Source organism: Nomascus leucogenys, chromosome 22a, assembly GCF_006542625.1.
Source record: "Nomascus leucogenys isolate Asia chromosome 22a, Asia_NLE_v1, whole genome shotgun sequence".
NCBI lineage: Eukaryota > Metazoa > Chordata > Mammalia > Primates > Hylobatidae > Nomascus > Nomascus leucogenys.
In genome coordinates, this window is record NC_044402.1 from 108,632,812 (window position 1) to 108,653,394 (window position 20,583).

The window sequence follows — 20,583 nt, forward strand, 5'->3', positions numbered from 1 at the left end:
CTTGTTTATATTACAGTTCTCTCATCCAAGTATTAAGCAGGCCCCCAGGCCTAACCCTGCTTAGCTTCTGAGATCAGATAAGACTGGGGGCATTCAGAGTGGTATGGCCACAGAGTATGTATTATATTGCTATCTTTGAATCCTCTGGAAATTTGGGAATACAAAGAGCATGGTGAGGAACCCATTTTATTTTATTTTCCATTCCTAGCCAGTTTTCTCATCGCTATCTATTGACTAATACATCTTCCCTTCTCCCATCCCTCCCCTATAAATTTGACTCATCTACCTTTTCCACACATTAAATCTATATACGTATTTGGGTTTATTTCTGTTCATTCTCTTCTATTCCATTCTATTCTATTTAGCTATTCTATTTCTTCTCTAGAATAAGATATTTTAATTATTATAACTCCATGATACATTTTAATGTATAGTTGTATTAATTACCCTCTTACTACTCTTGTTTTTCAGAATTTTTCTAATTGCCCATTTATATGTCTTGAAGAACTTTAGTGTTATTTTTGTCAGGTTGAAAAAAATCACCTTGGTGTTTTATTTGGCATATACATTGAATTTACAGATCAATTAAGGAAATCAATGTCTTTATAATGTGAATAGTCTCTCTTAATGCTGTAGGCAAAGAGCGAAAATCTGAAGAGGAAAAGGAAGAGGAGGAGAAGGAGGTAGAGGAGGGGGAAGAGAGGGATAAGGAAGAAAAAGAGACAATTTCCTTCATAATTCACATTCTAAAATATGATGTAAATTGAATTTCCCTCTGAATAGCACAAAACACTTTTAAAACCACCTCAGTCTCTAAAACATCTCAGCAGTATGCAATTACTATTGCTAATTGATAGACTAAAAGTTCAAGGCACAAACTTGGCCATGTTCTTTAACTTATATAATCATTCTAAAGTGATTTCTTTTGGGCACTTATGAAGAACTGAGTGTAAATCTTTCCTGCCTACAGGTTTTTGGCAGCCTCTGCTGGAGTAAGATTATGTAATGGATAGGGGTAATAGCTCACATATCTATATGCAAGCAATCTAATTGACGGCGACTTTATTCTGATGTAAGCTACTTTGTGAAAATTTGGACTCTTACCCCAACTTCGACTTTTATCCCACTGTCAAAATTATTTCCAGATTATCCAAAGTGATAGGTAATAAACAGAAAAATAGATTAACACTCATTCTTATCTTCTTAGACCTCTTAATTTTGAACAGTTTCCTTTGGAGAATTGTAAAATTAAAGGTTATTTTCCCACAATTTTTCTCCTTCTAAATATTTGGATAACACACTAGGGTGACTAAATGGATACTTCGAGCCTACCACGAAGACGGCCAATCTGCAAAGCAAAGCTAAGAGAACAGGGAGTCTAAATGCACTTGGAGTACCTGGAAATTATACCTGGCAGCCAGCAACCTTTTGTGCTTCTTTGTTGTACTGTATTTTCTGGCAGCAGGCTTTCAAGGGTACCTTTATTTCACTGATTACTAAATTAGTGTTGGATTTAATGAGAGAGATCTGTCCTTTTATTTGTGCCTTTTTCCCTTCTTCTTCTTACTTAAAAAAAAAAAAAAAGGATCAGCATCACAAAAGCTTTGTACATTTCTAGTTTGCTTTTGATGATGTGACCGTTTGCTCCCATCTATCTCCATGGTAATAAGCTGTCTCTACCCCCACTTTTCGAAGCCTCAGATACTTAGGAAGCTTCAGGACTGGAGAAGAGTTGCATGTTAAAATAATGCAGAGAAACAAATTGGTCTCTGTAAATAGGCCCCATCTTCAAAGCCTTCGAATTTTCTTCAAAATGTGATCCATTTTTCTTAGCTTGAAAACAGGTGCATTTTAGATAAAATATTTGAAAGTAAATTTGCATCTCAGCAAATGCATCTCAGTAAGTGCCCCTATTCTAAAATAAGACTTTGGTAGGATTTTAAAACTGGAAGAGGCCTCAGGCTTCATTTAGTCCAAGATGCTTATTATATACTTGAGGAAACTCAGGCTCAAAGTATTTTGCAGCTTTGTATCTAATCATAACTTTGAACTGGGACTTATGCCTCCCAGCAAGGTATTCTTTCTTCTGTCACTAATATGTCAATAATAATTATTATTATGTTAATAACAATAGCTATTTTTAGTAATAAAAGAGATAATTCACATAAGATGCTATAAAATGCCAGTAATTGTTATTATATCTGTGCTAGGCAACTTTCCCAATAACAAAGGTTTTCAAAAGTTGATCTTTTAGTTTTCAAATCATGTTCTCTTAAAGAATACACTCATAGAAGTCAATATTTCTAAAAGATGATTATATATAAATATACATACGCATACACATATATATTTGTAGTATATAAATAAAATATTAATAGTGATTATCTCAGTAGTGGTTAAAATTAATTTAAATGTTATTTAAAAAATAATATTCTGGCTGGGCACGGTGGCTCACGCCTGTAATCCCAGAAGTTTGGGAGGCTGAGGCGGGCGGATCACTTGAGGTCAGGAGCTCGAGACCAGTCTGGCCTACATGGTGAAACCCCATCTCTACTAAAAATACAAAAATTATCCAGGCATGGTGGCAGGCACTTGTAATCCCAGCTACCCGGGGGGCTGAAGCAGGAGAATCGCTTGAACCTGGGAGGAAGAGGTTGCAGCGAGCCGAAATCCCACCACTATGCTCCAGCCTGGATAACAAAGTGAGACTGTCTCAAAAAAATAAAAAATAAAATAGTCTGTATTTTTAAATTTTCTATGTAAAACTTGTATTACTTTTCTTATAATAAAAGAAGACTTTATATTTTTGGAAAAAAATATTCACACATTTGATGCTTAAAATGTAAATCATTCCTTCCTGGCCCAATCCCACTGTTCTTTTCCCACAGGATTCAAAATAATTTCATTCACAGTAGCTACAGATATTCTGCCCTGCTCTATGTACTATGACTTAGTGCTGGGGACTGGAATGACTGTGTCCCCTCATCATTCACAAAATATCAGGGATTTTCACTTAGGCAGGGAGAATTGACTGCAGAACGCAAGGTGTTTTTGTTTTTTTTTCTCCAGTTGTCAAATGATCCTTTATTGAAATATTTTCCTTTGTGCTTCTTAACTAGCTGGACATTCCACAACAACACTGTTGATGTCATCTATGATGTCAAGAGGTTGGTGGCCATCAACATTATGGCTCACAGACTGGGCAGTCCCCAGGATCTCTTTAATGGTTCCAGAGAGTTCTCTGGCTAAAGATGGGTGCTGCATCTGTCAAGCAATGTTGACGATCTCATCAAAAGTGATATTCCCACTGTGTTTAATGTGTTTCTGTTTCTTTCTGTCTCTTGGTGGTTCCTTAAGGGCTTTGATGATCATGGCAGAGGCAGAAGGCACCACCTCAATTTGGGCCTGTCTGTTCTGAATGGTCAGTTTCACTGTAATTCTCAGGCCCTTCCAGTCACCCATTGCCTTGGCAATGTCATCACCAACCTTTTTTGGAGACAGACCCAGGGAACCGATCTTGGGGAACCAGCACAAACGTGGCACTGACTTCACCCCCGGTGCACCTCAGCTATATGACTTTGATCTCGTTGGGGTCGAACTTCTGCAGCATGGTGGAGGCAGCTGGTGTTGGATGAACCCAGATTCAGGATGACGGAAGAAAATTGCACCTTGGGCCGGGCGCAGTGGCTCACGCTTGTAATCCCAGCACTTTGGGAGGCCGAGGCGGGCAGATCACGAGGTCAGGAGATAGAGACCACGGTGAAACCCCGTCTCTACTAAAAATACAAAAAATAAAAATTAGCCGGGCGTAGTGGCGGGCGCCTGTAGTCCCAGCTACTTGGAGAGGCTGAGGCAGGAGAATGGCGTGAACCCGGGAGGCGGAGCTAGCAGTGAGCCGAGATCGCGCCACTGCACTCCAGCCTGGGTGACAGAGCGAGACTCCGTCCCAAAAAAAAAAAAAAGAAAAAAAAAAGAAAGTTGCACCTTGGCCTCCTCCAAGCCAACAGCCAAAAGAACCCAAGGTCTTTATAAGGTATATCCCTCTCACAGTTTTTTGTGGACTCATGTTTTACTTATTGTTTTGTTAAAAGCAATGGCAACAAAAGCCAAAATAGACAAATGGGATCTAATTAAACTAAAGAGCTTCTGCACAGCAAAAGAAACTACCATCAGAGTGAACAGGCAACCTACAGAATGGGAGAAAACTTTTGCAATCTACCCATCTGACAAAAAACTAATATCCAGAATCTTCAAATAACTTAAACAAATTTACAGGAAAAAAATCAAACAAGCCCATCGAAAAGTGGGCAAAGGATATGAACAGACACTTTTCAAAAGAAGACATTTATGCAGCCAACAGACACATGAAAAAATGCTCATCATCACTGGTCATCAGAGAAATGCAAATCAAAACCACAATGAGATACCATCTCACACCAGTTAGAATGGTGATCATTAAAAAGTCAGGAAACAACAGATGCTGGAGAGGATGTGGAGAAATAGGAATGCTTTTACACTGTTGGTGGGAGTATAAACTAGTTCAACCACTGTGGAAGACAGTGTGGCGATTCTTCAAGGATCTAGAACTAGAAATACCATTTGACCCAGCGATTCCATTACTGGGTATAAACCCAAAGGATTATAAATCATGCTGCTATAAAGACACATGCACACATATGTTTATTGCGGCACTATTGACAATAGCAAAGACTTGGAACCAACCCAAATGTCCATCAGTGATAGACTGGATTAAGAAAATGTGGCACATTACTATGCAGCCATAAAAAATGATGAGTTCATGTCCTTTGTAGGGACATGGATGAAGCTGGAAACCATCATTCTCAGCAAACTATTGCAAGGACAAAAAACCAAACACCACATGTTCTCACTCGCAGGTGGGGATTGAACAATGAGAACACTTGGACACAGGAAGGGAAACATCACACACCAGGGCCTGTCGTGGGGTGGGGGGATAGGGGAGGGATAGCATTAGGAGAAATACCTAATGTAAATGACAAGTTAATGGGTGCAGCAAACAAACACGGCACATGTATACATATGTAACAAACCTGCACGTTGTGCACATGTACCCTAGAACTTAAAGTATATATGTAAAAAAAGAGCTACTTGTAAGTAAAAGAATAATAATTAATATTACTGAGAGCTTTTCATCTGAACACCTCAAAGCACTGCACATGCCTTAACCCCTTTATGGTCTCATTGAGGTGTGTGTTTGCTCTTAAAAACTTTTCACAATTTCACAAGCAAAACTCAAATGATCCATTGTATCTAAGAAGTCAAGGGAAACCCTCTGGGAATACAGAGCTGCCTAGGAATAATAGTAGGGCTACCGTATGAGACATGGTGAAAGTCCCAGGGGCACAGTGTCTTGTGGATGGCAGATGCTGAAAAAAGGCCCCATGTTTCCAATGGAGCGATCACGATAGGGCCTGGTTATGTCTTTGAGGCCTCAGCCCATGAGGCCCACCAGGTAACCAAAGCACTGTGATCATGCACCATCAGCCTGAATGGAGCCACTTGCAAGTTATAACTTTATCTCTGCTCCTGATCATGTGAAAAATGGCAAACGACTTTGTTTAACCTCCACTCACTTTTTTCCCTCCTTGATTATAGTTGAAATCAACTGTATTAGGCATTCTTGCATAGCTATAAAGAAATACCTGAGACTGGGTAATTTATAAAGGAAAGAGGTTTAATTAGCTCATAGTCCTGCAGGCTGTACAGGAGGCATGGTGCTGGCATCTGCTTGGCTTCTGGGGATTCCTCAAGGAGCTTTTATTCATGGTGGAAGGTGAAGTGGGAGCTGGCACTTCACATGGCGAAAGCAAGAGCAAGAGAGAGAGAGTTAAAGTGGGGGTACCACAAACTTTTAAATGACCAGATCTCATGAGAACTCACTATCTCCAGGACAGGTCCGAGCCATGAGAAATCTGCCCCCATGACCTAAACACCTTCCACCAGGACCCATCTCCAATACTGGGGATTACATTTCAACATGAGGTTTGGGTGAGGATACGTATCCAGATTATATAATCAACTAGATCCAAACAGCTTTTGCTGTCAATGACAATACTTATTTAATCCCTCCCCTCTTTTTTTCTTGAGACAGGGTTTCACTCTGTCATCCAGGCTGGAGTGCAGTGGCGGAATCACAGCTCACTGTTAACTTTGCTTCCCAGACTCAAGCGATTCTCCAGCCTTAGCCTCCCGAATAGCTGGGACTACAGGTGTGAGCCACCATGCTTGGCTGATTTGTGAGCTCAAAGCAATCTGCCCAATTCGGCCTCCCAAAGTGCTGGGATTACAGGCGTGAGCCACTCCACCTAGACTATTTAATCGTTTTTGTTTGTTTGTTTGAGACAGAGTTTCGCTCTTGTTACCCAGACTGGAGTGCAATGGCATGGTCTCGACTCACTGCAAACTCTGCCTCCCAGGTTCAAGCGATTCTCCTGCCTCAGCCTCCCAAGTAGCTGGGATTACAGGCATGCACCACCATGCTGGGCTAATTTTGTATTTTTAGTAGAGACAGGGTTTCTCCATGTTGGTCAGGCTGGTCTCAAACTCCGAACCTCAGGTGATCTGCCTGCCTTGGCCTCCTAAAGTGCTGGGATTACAGGCATGAGCCACCTCGCCCGGCCTTATTTAATCCTTTTTATAGAAGGATAATACTTGAGACCTTCAGAAATGATCAAATGATGATTTGCCGTATCTTCTTTCACATCTGGGTTAAACACTGTCCTGGGAACAACTCTAATTTGGGATGAAAGAAGAATAGAAAAGGACAATATAACTTATGCTAGGTTATTAAAAGTTAGTGGGAAGTAACCAAGTATCTTGAATAATGTGTCTAAAATAGATCTCTATGGTTTTGCCCCAAACCTGCTCCTTCTCCAGTAGTCACCTCTTTTTAATATATGGTACTGGTATTCAACCAGTTACTCAAACCAAAAACTAGGGAGCCACCTTTAGCTCTTCCTCTCCCTCCACTCTCAAATCCAGTCCATCTGTAAGTCCTGTTAGTTTGTCTTCCAAAAAAATTCCCACATTCTTCCACTTTGCTTCTTCTTTTTTTGTCCTCTGTGGTCCCCTGGTCCAAGCCCCTGTCATCTGTCACATGATCAGCACAGTGACTTCTGACCAGCCTCCCCCTTTCCCCTTCACTACAGTCCATTTTCTCCAAGGCAGCCAAATTTAAAGATCACACTTGTCATACCCCTGCAAAAAAGCATCCTTTCTTACAGAACAAAATCCAAACTCCTTTTGGGGAACTTGGAGTGCCTACTTGCTCTAGACACTGTGCACCTGAAGCCCTTTTTCTCCCTGTCTCTCCCTTGCTTTCTCTTCTGGCTGTGTGGCCCCCCGGGCTCTGCAGATGCTCCTTGTGTATGACAGGGTCTTCTCCAAGGACCTTCATGTGATTCCCTCATTCATATCATTCAAGTCGGCCCGAATTCTTTCTCCCCAGCAAGGCTTTCCCTCACTGTCCTATCCAAAATGGCACCTTGCCCTTCATCTCCTTTCCCTGCCTTCTTCTTCCATACAGCCCTCCTCACCCTGCAATTATGTTGTATCATTTAACTTGTTTGTTTCTGCCTGAACTGTCTCTGTCTCCAGAATGGAATCTCCCGAAGGAGGGATGTGGTCTTTCTTGTAACCCACTATGAGTTCAGCTCCAAGAGCAATCTTCACATATGGAAGGTACTCAAAGAATATTTATAGGATAAACGAATGGTCTCATCTTAAACTTTTCTTCTCCTATAAGAGAGAACATTTTGGGGGTGAGGATCAATGTTAGATGTGGTCAAGATCCCTAGAGAATAAGAAGTTATAATAACATGCAGCAGATGCAAGAAAAAACACATTGGATTTTTGCCATGGATTGCTGTGGATATATCCAAGTGCTGCACATAGATATTTGGGCTGTAGATTTCTGTGGCTCAGAGAGATGCTCACCCCAAAAGACACTGCATTAAATGCTGTGCAGGCTCACTATAATCATTAAGTGCTTATCGCCCCCTTCAGGTGCTTATCTTCTTGAGAACAGAGACCGTGACTCATGTTATATTTTATTATAGTAACTTGCAAATAGCAGGTAGTATATAAATATTTGCTAGATTGAATGACATTGATCCTTTCCACATCTGGAATGAATTTTTAGGTTCTGGTGTGCATGTACGTGTGTGTGTGTGTGTGTGTGTGTGTGTGTGTGTGTGTGTTTACATTCAAAATATCTATTTTGAAGTGATCAGATCTGGGGGCCGTGTTACTTCTTCCTAAGTCGATTTATCACAATTCCAATGAAAATACCAACAAACTTTTTTATGGAGCCAAACAAATTAATACTAAAGTTTATATTTTAAAAATAAGCAAGAATAGTCAAGAAACCAATAAAAAAGAAAAACTTTTAGCAGGGAGTAGCCTGCCACATATTAAAATATTCTATAAAGCCCCTAATAATTAAAACATTTCCTATTCTTGGATAGGATGACTCAGCAGCACAAAGATGTCAGTTGTCCAAGTCAATTTATTAACGATCATAATCCCAGTACAAATAGCAGCAAGCTTTTTAAATGAAGCCATACGAGTTGATACTAAAGTTTTTTTTTTTTTTTTTTTTTTAGAGACAGAGTCTCGCTCTGTCACCCAGGCTGGAGTGCAGTGGCAAGATCTCGGCTCACTGCAAGCTCCGCCTCCCGGGTTTGCGCCATTCTCCTGCCTCAGCCTCCCGAGCAGCTGGGACTGCAGGCGCCCGCCACCACGCCTGGCTAATTTTTGTATTTTTTTTAGTAGAGACGGGGGTTTCACCGCGTTAGCCAGGATGGTCTTCATCTCCTGACCTCGTGATCCGCCCGCCTCGGCCTCCCAAAGTGCTGGGATTACAGGCGTGAGCCACCACACCCGGCCGATACTAAAGTTTATATGGGGAAACATTTAAAAATAGCCAGGGAAACATTTAAAAACACACAAAACTTTGAAGTAGACTAACAGATATTAAAACATACTATAAAGTCTTTTATAATTAACACACAGTGGTACTGTCCCATGACTAGACAAGTAGACTAATGCAGCAGAATAAAAAGTCCAGAAATAGAAACACATATGGTAATTGACTATATGAAGAACTGGCATCTCAAACCATTGGGTCAAAGATAAACTTTTATTATTATTTTTTTAAATCTACCAGTTATCCTCAAGTTCTACAAAGATAAGCTTTTAAATAAATGGTTCTGGGACAGATGGTACATTTGGAAAAAGATAAAATTAAATTCATACGTCACACCATATTGAAGAATAAATTCAAAATAGGAATCTAAATGTAAAATACAAAATCACACAAGTGCTAGAAGAAAACATGGGTGAATTCTTCTTTAACTTTGGTATAGAGAAAGCCTCAAAATCTAGAGGCAATAAAAGAAAAGGTTAATAAATTTGACTACATTAAAAATAAAAATAATTTTTTTGGAGCATGGCTAAATACCCTACTGTAAGCAAAGTCAAAAAACAATGAGCACAAGCCAGGCGTGGTGGCTCATGCCTGTTATCCCAGCACTTTGGGAAGCCAAGGCGGGTGGATCACTTGAGGTCAGGAGTTCGAGATCAGCCTGGCCAACATGGTGAAACCTCATCTCTACAAAAAATACAAAAAATTAGCTGGGCGTTGTGGTGGGTGCCTGTAATACCAGCTACTGTAATCCCAGCTGAGGCAGGAGAATTGCTTGAACCCGGGAGGTGGAGGTTGCAGTGAACCCAGATCTCACCACTGCACTCCAGCCTGGGTGACAGAGTGAGACTCCATCTCAAAATTTAAAACTGAAAAAAAAATCAGCTGGGCGTAGCAGTGCATGCCTTTAGTTCCAGCTACTAGGGTGGCTGAGGTGGGAGGATTGCTTGAGCCAAGGAGGTTGAGTTTGCAGTGAACTGTGATTATGCCACTGCACTCCAGCCTGGACAACAGAGTGAGACCCTGTTTCCCCCAAAAAGAGAAATAAAACACAATAAGCAGTGAGCTATATTACAGATAAAAGTATAATATTCTTAATATGTAAAGAACTCTAGATAAATGGAAGGACAAAGGATCAAAAGTCTGATTTAAAAAATGGGAAAACTACATTAATAAATAATTCTGATAAGAAAAAGGCTGATTATGCCTGTAATCTCAGCACTTTGGGAGGCTGAGGTGGGTGGATCACTTGAGCTCAGGAGTCTGAGACCAACCTAGGCAATATGGCAATAACTCCGTCTCTACAAAAAATACAAAAATTAGCCAGATGTGATGGCGCACACCTGTGGTCCCAGCTACTCAGGAGGCTGTGGTGGGAGAATTGCTTGAACCAGGGAGGCAGAAGCTGCAGTGAGCTGAGATTGCACCATTGCACTCCAGCCTGGACAACACAACCAGACCCTGACAAAAAAAAAAAAAAAAATTAGGGAGAGTTTTAAAGTGTTAGTTATATCAGAAGTAGACCATCTGTATCCGTCTCTGTCGGTGAACAGAAGACCCAAATAGAATAATTTAGAGGAATTTAATAAAGAATCAGGTTTAAGGGAAACTCACAAAGAATGGTGCAGTATCCTGAAGTTAGCAAGAACCAGGAAGATATTATTGGTCTAGGCCTGAACTAATTGAGAGAGAATATGGTATAGCTAAATGTAGAACACTGCCTGGAGAGCCAGAAAGCCAAACCACAATGATTCAGCTGGGATGAAGCTTGGGAATAAATCTAGCACCCTCACACTCCCTTACCTCCTCCATGGAACTTCTGTTGTCATCCAGTGGCTGAGATCAACCGGAAGCCAACAGGGAAAGACCTGCCTCCCGGGACACAGAGCAGGTGAGGAAGGGACAAAGCATTACCCTAGAGAGATGAATGAAAACTATTCTGCACACCAACTGTTTCAAACAGTGTGCCTCATATGCGGAACTGAGAGTCTCAAAATGATCATAAGACACCACTGTGTAGAAGATAGGAACTTGAGGACGCCCCCTTTTAAGAGTGGGTTTGGGCAGCAGTAAAATAATATCTGAATTGGCCAGGCACAGTGGCTCATGCCTGTAATCCCAGCACTTTGGGAACCCAAGGCTGGAGGATCGCTTGAGGCCAGGAGTTCAAGACCAGCCTGGGCAACATAGCAAGACCCTCTCTCAATAATAATAATAATAATAATAATAATAATAATAATAATGTTTTGGCTAGGCATGGTAGCTCACCTCTGTAATCCCAGCACTTTGGGAGGCTGAGGCGGGTGGATCACAAAGTCAGAAATTCAAAACCAGCCTGGCCAAGATGGTGAAACCCCATCTCTAATAAAACTACAATAATTAGCCAGGCACAGTGGCAGGTGCCTGTAATCCCAGCTACTTGGGAGGCTGAGGCAGGAGAATTGCTTGAACCTGGGTGGCAGAGGTTGCAGTGAGCTGAGATCGTGCCACTGCACTCCACCCTAGGCAACAAAGTGAGACTCCCTCTCAGTAATAATAATAATAATAATGTTTTTATAATCTTTGTTATCACAAAACTTTACCATATTATTTTACCATATTATTATAACCGTAGTAAAATAGGTGAATAATAATAGATGAAAGACAACTATACCTTCTTTGACACGGCTCCCATTGAGAAATGGGACCTATGTCTCCTCCCTTCAAGTCTGACTGCTTTGACCAGTAGAATATCTGGGGAGTGGAACTGTGCTGGTTTCCAAGCTCGGCTTTAAGAGACTGGCTGCTTCCATTTCCTGTCTCTGAGGACAGGAGCTTCCCTGCCCCGAGCTTCCCTGTGAGAGTCTGACTACCCAGAGGCTGCCATCGAATAAGGGAGCCTAAGGTGGCTGCAGGAAGAAACTGTGTGGAAAGGCGGGTGGGGAGGGACAGACAGACAGAGGGAGAAAGAGAAACAGATGCCCAGCCAACCCCTGGTTGTTCTAGTCCCCCCGCTATTCCAGTCTTGCAGCTGAGGCCCCAGGCATTCTGGAGCAGAAATGAGCTGTTCCTTGCTGTGCCCTGTTTGAAGATAGTCATGATAAATGGTTGTTTCAAACCACTACAGTATTGTGCAGTAATAATAGATACTTGGGCAGAATTTGGTACTTGGAAGTGGGGTGCTATCATAACGAATACCCAAACCATGTGGCACTGGCTTTGGGACAGTGTCAGAGAGAAGCAGAAAAAGCCAGGAGGAGACTATGGGTGAGGGTGTGAAAGACTGAGGAAAGTATTTATAGAGGCTGGAAAACAGAGGACTCTTTTTATGTAGTGACAGAAAGTGTGAGGACACTGTCGCCTATGGGAACGTGGAAAACAGAGAGGGTGCTTAACAGCTTGTGGGATTGGCTAGAGAGATGTCCAAGCAGAATGTAGAAGGTGCCAGCTGGCTTTTTCAGTTGCCTATGACAAAATATGAGACAGGAGAGATGATCTAAAGAAAAATTGTGGGCTGGGTGCAGTGGCTCACACCTGTAATCCCAGCACTTTGGGAGGCCAAGGCGGGAGGATCATGAGATCAGGAGTTCAAGATCAGCCTGGCCAATGTGGTGAAACCCTGTCTCTACTAAATATATAAAAAATTAGCAGGGTGTAGTGGTGCACGCCTGTAATCCCTGCTACTTGGGAGGCTGAGGCAGGAGAATCACTTGAACCCGGGAGGCAGAGGTTGCAGTGAACTGAGATCACGCCACTGCACTCCAGCCTGGGTGACAGGGTGAGACTCTGTCTCAAAAAAAAAAAAAAAAAAGAAAAGAAAAAAGAAAAATTATTCAAGTTCTTAGCAAAAATGGAAAAGTACAAATATTGGGTTATAAAATAAAACTGTTGCTTATCCCTGGTCTCTTCCATTAAAAGATTCCCAAATAATAAATATCTCTAGGGCCTAAGATCAAATCCAGAATAAGATGCTTTGTCAGAAAAATTTAAGGGCAGGCCTAGTAGTATGTCTAAGAATCTCAAGGATGTGCCTCATAGACCATCTCAGTAAACAATAGAACTTTTAAGACTCCTAAAGGTGTTGTCTCACAGGAACCTCAAGGAGATCCAGGTATTTCTAATGAGTAAAATGGGCACATCTGCATCTTCTTCACAGGATTGCTGTGACTACTAAACAAAATAATACCCATTCATTCTAAATATATGCTGATGTCTACTCTATGCCAGGCACTGTACTAGTGTTTGAGAATTTCTAAGAGTTATTAATCTTCAGGATTCTGGAACAAAAAATTAGAATTATTGAGAATTCTTGGCGATCCTCAAAATCATAAGTTATTCTACATTTTCCCGTAATGCCTTCTTGGTATGTTTTTAGAAACGATGACTGACCACAGTAGTAAATAGCGGACCATGTTTCTGTGATGGGATTATACAAAAAGTTTCTAAGGCTTTCTGCAACCAAAACAAACAAGAAATCCCCCCAGACAGTGATAATAAATGCACGGGTTATATGGTTTATTATTATTATGGACATATATATTGAGACAAGATTACACTACATTTCAATGACACATAAAAATAATTTCTACCTGAGTTAGACGATAGAATATATTAAAAGAAGGGAACATTAACACACAATAATGCCAAATAAAATGATTCAAACAATTGAAAGATAATACTGCAAACATTTAAATTTTAAAAGTTATTCTTTTTTGGAGACGGAGTCTTGCTCTGTCACCCAGGCTGGAGTGCAGTGGCGCGATCTCAGCTCACTGCAACTTCCGCCTTCCAGGTTCAAGCAATTCTCCTACCTCAGCCTCCCGAATAGCTGAGATTACAGGCTCACGTCACTGCACCTGGCTAATTTTTGTATTTTTAGTAGAGACGGGGTTTCACCATGCTGGCCAGGCTGGTCTCAAACTCCTGACCTTGTGATCTGCCCGCCTCGGCCTCTCAAAGAGCTGGGAGTACAGGTGTGGGCCATTGCGCCTGGCCAGAAGTTATTCTTAAAATGAAATTGAAAAACACATAAAGCATGAATTGCCCTGAATGTCTTGGTCCTTGTTTCCTGACAAATATTCCAGATGTAGAATGCTTCTTTCATTCTATGTTAATGTTCGTTTATTATTACTAAGAATGTGTCTGCAAGCTTCTTCGAATTGGGCATTAGGGTACGTGTTGGTTATTACAAACTCATTCACTTTTCTTAATGATGAAAATATTGTCTTCTTTCACTGGTTTTGATTTTTTTCCTTGAGGTGTATGTTATCCTCGCTAATTCAGATTTTAGATGCTTCTGACTTCGTGGTGGGGTAGTTCCCAACAATATTCACTCTTCTTTGCATTGCTTCTGATAAAGCCTATTTTCCTCCATTAAAGTCTTTCCTTAATGATTTTGCTAATTGAGCCATTTCATTTTTGTTTGCAGAAGCAAAAAGAGTTGTCAACCTCATATAAACTGCTAACTGCTGAAATATTTAATGAGAGATATGAGATCTTTTTTCTGCATTAAGTAATTCGATTCTAATTTCTTTTAAAAGCATACTACTCAAAGCACGATTCTGTTTTCGATTAGAAGATTTGCATCATGATTACTTAATGCTTCAACTACTAATCAAACAAGTTTTAAGCAAGTTATTGTCTCTCTCACAATTTTATAATATTCCATTTTCTCTCTCTTTTCTTCCTCCTCCCCCACTTTCTCCCTTCCTTTTTTTTTTTTTTTTTTAGACAGAGTCTCACTCTTGTCGCCCAGGCTGGAGTGCAATGGTGTGATCTCAGCTCACTGCAACCTCCGCCTCCTGGGCTCAACCAATTCTCCTGCCTCAGCCTCCCGAGTAGCTGGGATTACAGGCATCCACCGCCATGGCCAGCTAATTTTTGTATTTTTAGTAAAGACGGTTTCACCGTGTTGGTCAGGCTGATCTCGAACTCCTGATCTCAGGTAATCTGCCTGCCTTGGCTTCCCAAAGTGCTGGGATTACAGGCACGAGCCACCGTGCCCGGCCCCCTTTCTTCTTTTTTTAAGACAAGATCTTACTGTGTTACCCAGGCTGGAGTGCAGTGGCACGATCATAGCTCACTGCAAGCTTGAACACCTGGGCTCAAGTGATCCTTCTGGCTCAGCCTCTTGAGTAGCTGGGACTACAGGTGTGCGCCACTACACTCAGCTATTTTTTTATTTTTAGTAGAGACAGGGGCTCGCTATGCTGCCCAGGCTGGTCTCAAATTTCTGAGCTCAAGTTATCCTTCCATCTTGGCCTCCCAAAGTGCTGGGATTACAGGTGTGAGCTGCTGTGCCCGGCCTGTGTGTTTTTTTTCTTTCTTTATGCAAAAGAGAATTTCTTATTGGAGAAACTGTAAACAGTTTTACAACTTTCCTTTTTCTAAAAGTTGCCAGAAAGACACAACCTTGTAGATTATACTGACTGGCTCCAGCCACATCATCCAAATCAGAGTCATTGCTTTCATCTGTGTCATAGACAGACTACACTGTGTTCACCTCCTCTGCCAGTTGTTCTGATGCTCTATCTTCCAGTTTTTGAGTAAAACACTTTTGTTACAGCAAGGAGAAGGAACACACTTGCTGAAAACTTTCCAAATTTTTTCATTACTGATGCACCATCGCTAGCTGTTAATATTGATGGAATTCCTGACTAGTAACATTTCCATGAAGATCATTACAATTTATTTCTTGAAATTCTGGGAAGGCATGGAAACATCACACTGCAGCAGATGCTGGGGACGCAGCAAGGAACAAGACAGGCCAGATCCCTACTCTCAGATAAACACAATGATCCAGGTATTTCCAATAGTGAAATGACACTGAAGAAATAAGGTGATGTGTCTGGGGATGGCTGTGATATTTTTAGTTAGTATTGAGGTTTAGCGGCATGTAACAGTCAAGCTGCAAATAACAGTGTCTTAAATTAGATAGAAACTTGTTTGTTTTTTTCACATCAAAGTTATCTAGAGGCTGGTATTGCACACTCCACCCCCATCCTGCAGTGCCATTAGCCAGGCCCCTACCTGCTCTTCCTCCCGTCCTCACTGCCATCTCAGCATCCGAGGTGTTCTCAGGAGCTCCAGTGATCACATCTGCATTCCAGATAGCAGGAGAGGGGAAAATAGGAAGAAGAGCTGTTTGCTTCCCCTTTTTTTCTTTCCACTTTTTGTTTTTGAGATGAGTTCTCACTCTGTTGCCTAGGCTGGAGTGCAGTGAGGCAATCATAGCTCACTCACTGTATCCCTGAACTCCTGGGCTCAAGCCATCCTCCAACCTCGGCCTCCTGAGTAGCTGGGACTACAGGCATGAACCACTACGCTTGGCTAAAAAACAACAACAACAACAACAAAACAGGCTGGGAGCAGTGGCTCACGCTTGTAATCCCAGCACTTTGGGAGACCGAGGTGGGCGGATCACGAGGTCAGGAGATCAAGACCATCCTGGCTAATACAGTGAAACCCTGTCTCTACTAAAAATACAAAAAAAATTAGCTGGGCGTGGTGGTGCACACCTATAATCCCAGCTACTCGGGAGGCTGAGGCAGGAGAATGGCGTGAACCCGGGAGGTGGGGCTTGCAGTGAGCGAAGATCGTGCCACTGCACTCCAGCCTGGGCGACAGAGCAAGACTCCGTCTCAAAAAAAAAAAAAAAAATTTATATTTTGTAAAGATGGGGTCTTACTATATTGCCCAGGCTGGTCTCAAACTCCTGGCCTCAAGTGATCCTCCCACCTCAGCCTCCCAAAGTGCTGGGATTCTAGGCATGAAGCACCTCCTCTGGCCTGTCTGCTTCCCTTTAAGGAAGCTTCTAGGAAGTCCCACTGAACATATCCACTTACATCCCATTAGCCAGAAACATGGCCACATCCTGCTGCTAGTTAGGCTGAGAAATACAGGCTAATATACTGGGCAGGAAAGTTTCCAGCTAGGCTGGGCGCAGTGGCTCACACCTGTAATCCCTGCACTTTGGAAGGCCAAGGCATGTGGATCACCTGAGGCCACAAGTTCGAGATCAGCCTGGCCAACATGGTGAAGCCCCATTTCTACCAAAAATACAAAAATTAGCTGGGTATGGTGGTGCATGCCTATAATCCCAGCTACTCGGGAGGTTGAGGCAGGAAAATTGCTTGAACCCGGAAGGCGGAGGTTGCAGTGAGCTGAGATCATGCCACTGCACTCCAGCCTGGGCGACAGAGGGAGACTCTGTCTCCATCAAACAAACAAACAAAAACACAAAACATTTCCAGCCAAAGATCAGGGTTCTGTTTTGCATGTTGGGAAGGACAGACAGGAATGAGTGGTCAAAGAGGTCTTTTCCTAGGAAGTAACAATTTGGAACTCGAATGACAAGAAGCCTCTGGTTAGATGATGGGAGCAGAATGTTTCAGGCAAGGGAAACAGCAAATGGAAAATGGCGATTTCGTGGATACAAGAAAGTCTGAAACATAATGAGGAGGAAAGGAGATTAGTCTGGGAGATGGGTAATGGCCAGACCACACAGGCCTTTACCTGTCAGAGAATTGCTTTCATTTTTTAAAAAACCGAAAAATTTTAATTGCACTGGGAATTTTTTTTTTTGACAGTCTCACTCTGTCACACAGGCTGGAGTGCAGTGGCACGATCTCAGCTCACTGCAACCTCTGCCTCTTGGGTTCAAGTGATTCTCATGCCTCAGCCTCCTGCATAGTTGGGATTACAGGCATGCGCCACCATGCCTGGCTAATTTTTGTATTTTTAGTATAGACGAGGTTTCGTCATAATGGCCAGGCTGGTCTCAAACTCCTGACCTCAGGTGATCTACCCATCTTGGCCTCCCAAAGTGCTGGGATTACAGGTATGAGCCACTGTACCCAGCCTGCAGTGGGAATTAATTTTAAAGGAAGGAAGTGACATGCCTTAGAGTCTTGCTAGTGCTGATATATAGTAGATGTTAAAGAAATCTATCCTCAAGTACGCTGGAAATATCTTGGTTTTTAATCCTGATTACATCCCTGATCATTTAATGGGATGTGGGAAATTATTGTTTTGCCTTATGTCTATAGGCAACATATAAAATTATATTTGTTCATCAGCTGCCTGAATAAAACCAATAATCCATGAGGCAGATCCATAGTAGAATGCTTTCTGTAGGGGATGTGGGGTACAGCAGATATGAGGCACTTGTGTGTTTGCGTGGAGGGAGGTACTAATAAATAAGAAAATGTCACATGTGTATGTATCTGTACTTGAGGCGGCTCTTTGAGGATGTGTGCAAATCAAGAAAAGGGCTTTTATTTTGATTCCTTTAATCATGCCTTATTAACTTTTTTTCTTTTTTATTTATTAAGGTCACTAGGCATTTGGCAGGAATCTGCATCAAACTGTTGGGCAATGCTAGACAGCAACATTGACGTTTGTAAATTTACACTTGGATTCTTAGTTTCTGGTAAGTAATTTGTGATCCTTCAACACTCAGTGAGAGATGATGATAAGCAAACCTTCAGCCTTCAGCTTTCCTGATGCAGTAGGAATTGCCACAAATGCCTGTCTGTGGTCGCCCTCTACTGGACAAGTTAAGCCTAACGTTTAAAAGCCACCTGACCATGGTTCCCTTTCTAATATCCTTTTCTGCCAAAGCCTACTCACCCTTTAGGTCTGAGGGAGGCCTCTCAGCATCCCCCCTTTCTCTCACCATCTCTGATATGTGTGTTTGTGTGACCATTTGATTGACGTCTGTCTCCTCCCTCTCTACATAGGCTGTAGTCTGTATGAGGGCAGAGACTCTGTTTGCCTCCAAGTGCCTGACCCCATTCTTCAATAAATATGTGTTAAATGGATGAATAAAGGAGGAACGAAAGGCCCAAATGTCAAGAGTGAGCCTTTCACACTTCATTCTAGCTGACTGCAGTGTGTAGGAGAAAATATAAATTCAAGGCATCTATCCTGCAAATTTTTTTCAAGCAACTTATGCTACTCTTAAAAACCCTGTTTATTACAGTATTACATATATACAGAAAAGTGCACAAATTGCAAGTGTCTAGTTCAATGAATTTTCAAAAACTGGTCACACCCCTGTAACCAGTACACAGATCAAGAAATAGAATGTCACCAGAAACCCAGAAACCCACCAGTGCCCTTGTGATTTTAACAGTATAGAGTTCTTTTGCATGTTTTTATATTTTATAAAAATGAAATCATACAATAGGTGCTTTTTTGCATCTAGCTTCTTTTCTTATTTTTCTATTTTTTATTTTTTTTGTTTTTTTGTTTTTTTTGGAGACAGGGTCTCATTCTTGTTGCTGGAGTGCAGTGGCATGATCTTGCTCACTGCACCCCCTGGGTTCAAGTGATTCTCATGCCTCAGCCTTCTGAGTAGCTGGGACCACCGGCGTGCATCACCACGCCTGGCTAATTTTTGCATTTTTCTGTAGAGATGGGATTTCGCCATATTGCCCAGGCTGGTCTTGAACTCATGAGCTCAAGCAATCGGCCTGCCTTGGCCTCCCAAAGTGCTGGGATTACAGGTGGGAACCACCACATCCAGCCTTGGAAACATTTCAATATTTTGGTAAAGATAGGCAGAAAAGGGCTGGGGGCAGTGGCTCATACCTATAATCCCAACACTTTGGGAGGCCAAGGTGGGCAGATCAAGAGTTCAAGACCAGCCTGGCCGACATGGTGAAACCCCATCTCTACTAAGAATACAAACATTAGACAGGCGTGGTGGCGCATGCCTGTAATCCCAGCTACTCAGGAGGCTGAGGCAGGAGAATCACTTGAACCCGGGAGGCAGAAGTTGCAGTGAGCTGAGATCGTGCCACTGCACTCAAGCCTGGGCGACAGAGCAAGACTCTGTCTCGAAAAAAAAAAGAAAAAAAGTGAGCAGAAAAAGTTAATAGTGATTTTCCTTGATAAAGCCTTAAGGTTTATACCAAAATCATAATCATAGAGCAGATGGCTGGAATAATACAAGATAAAGTTCACTCAACTTTAACAGTGCCTTCCCAGTATGGAAGGGAATGCAGAAGCTTCTTTCTCATGGGGGAGGTGGTTGCGTTGAGGTGACAAGGGCACTAAACTTATGATCAGAAGAACTAGAACTGAGTTTTGTTGTTGTTGTTCAGGTTAGATGGGTAATGTGCCAACGCTGTAACAAGGTTCAGAGGGAGGCACATATCACACTTAGGCACGAACACCAAATCATGCTCCCAAACTACAAAAGGACTGAGTTTTACTTGGCCAATGACCATTTCTGAGCTTCGGGTAGGTCATTCACTCTCTGAGTTTCATCTGTTAAAATGGACATGCCAATATCTGTCCCATAGAATTGTGTAGGGAAGGAAAAAATATTTTTTCCTCTACTATTTCTGATTCTTGGCACAAAAGATAGATTAACAAACTTACTTAAGTTTTATACGACATGGGAAGCTTCATAAGGAAATGAAGACCCAAAGAAGCAGTTAAATGTGAGCGTTGTTTATTGTAGGTTTAGTGAAGAGTGGACCACTGTGGAGAAATGTGATAGGGCAAAAAGGGTGTGATCTAATGGTAAGAAACGGGGAAACGAAGCAAGGCCTGTTTGTTCACTTTAATTTTTTTTTTTTTAAATAGAGAGAGGGTCTTGCTATGTTGTTCAGGCTGGTCTCAAGCTCCTGGGC

At 41.9% G+C, this 20,583-nt stretch overlaps 1 non-coding gene and 1 pseudogene across 1 annotated transcript; both read right to left on the reverse strand.

Moving 5' to 3' along the window:
* Positions 1 to 3,111: 3,111 nt before the first annotated feature.
* LOC100590444 lies at positions 3,112 to 5,752 on the reverse strand (annotated as a pseudogene).
* Positions 5,753 to 20,048: 14,296 nt separating this feature from the next.
* Positions 20,049 to 20,150, reverse strand: LOC115832718. Its single transcript, XR_004028227.1, has one exon. It is a non-coding gene; the product is annotated as a small nucleolar RNA U13 (small nucleolar RNA).
* Between the last annotated feature and the right edge of the window lie 433 nt (positions 20,151 to 20,583).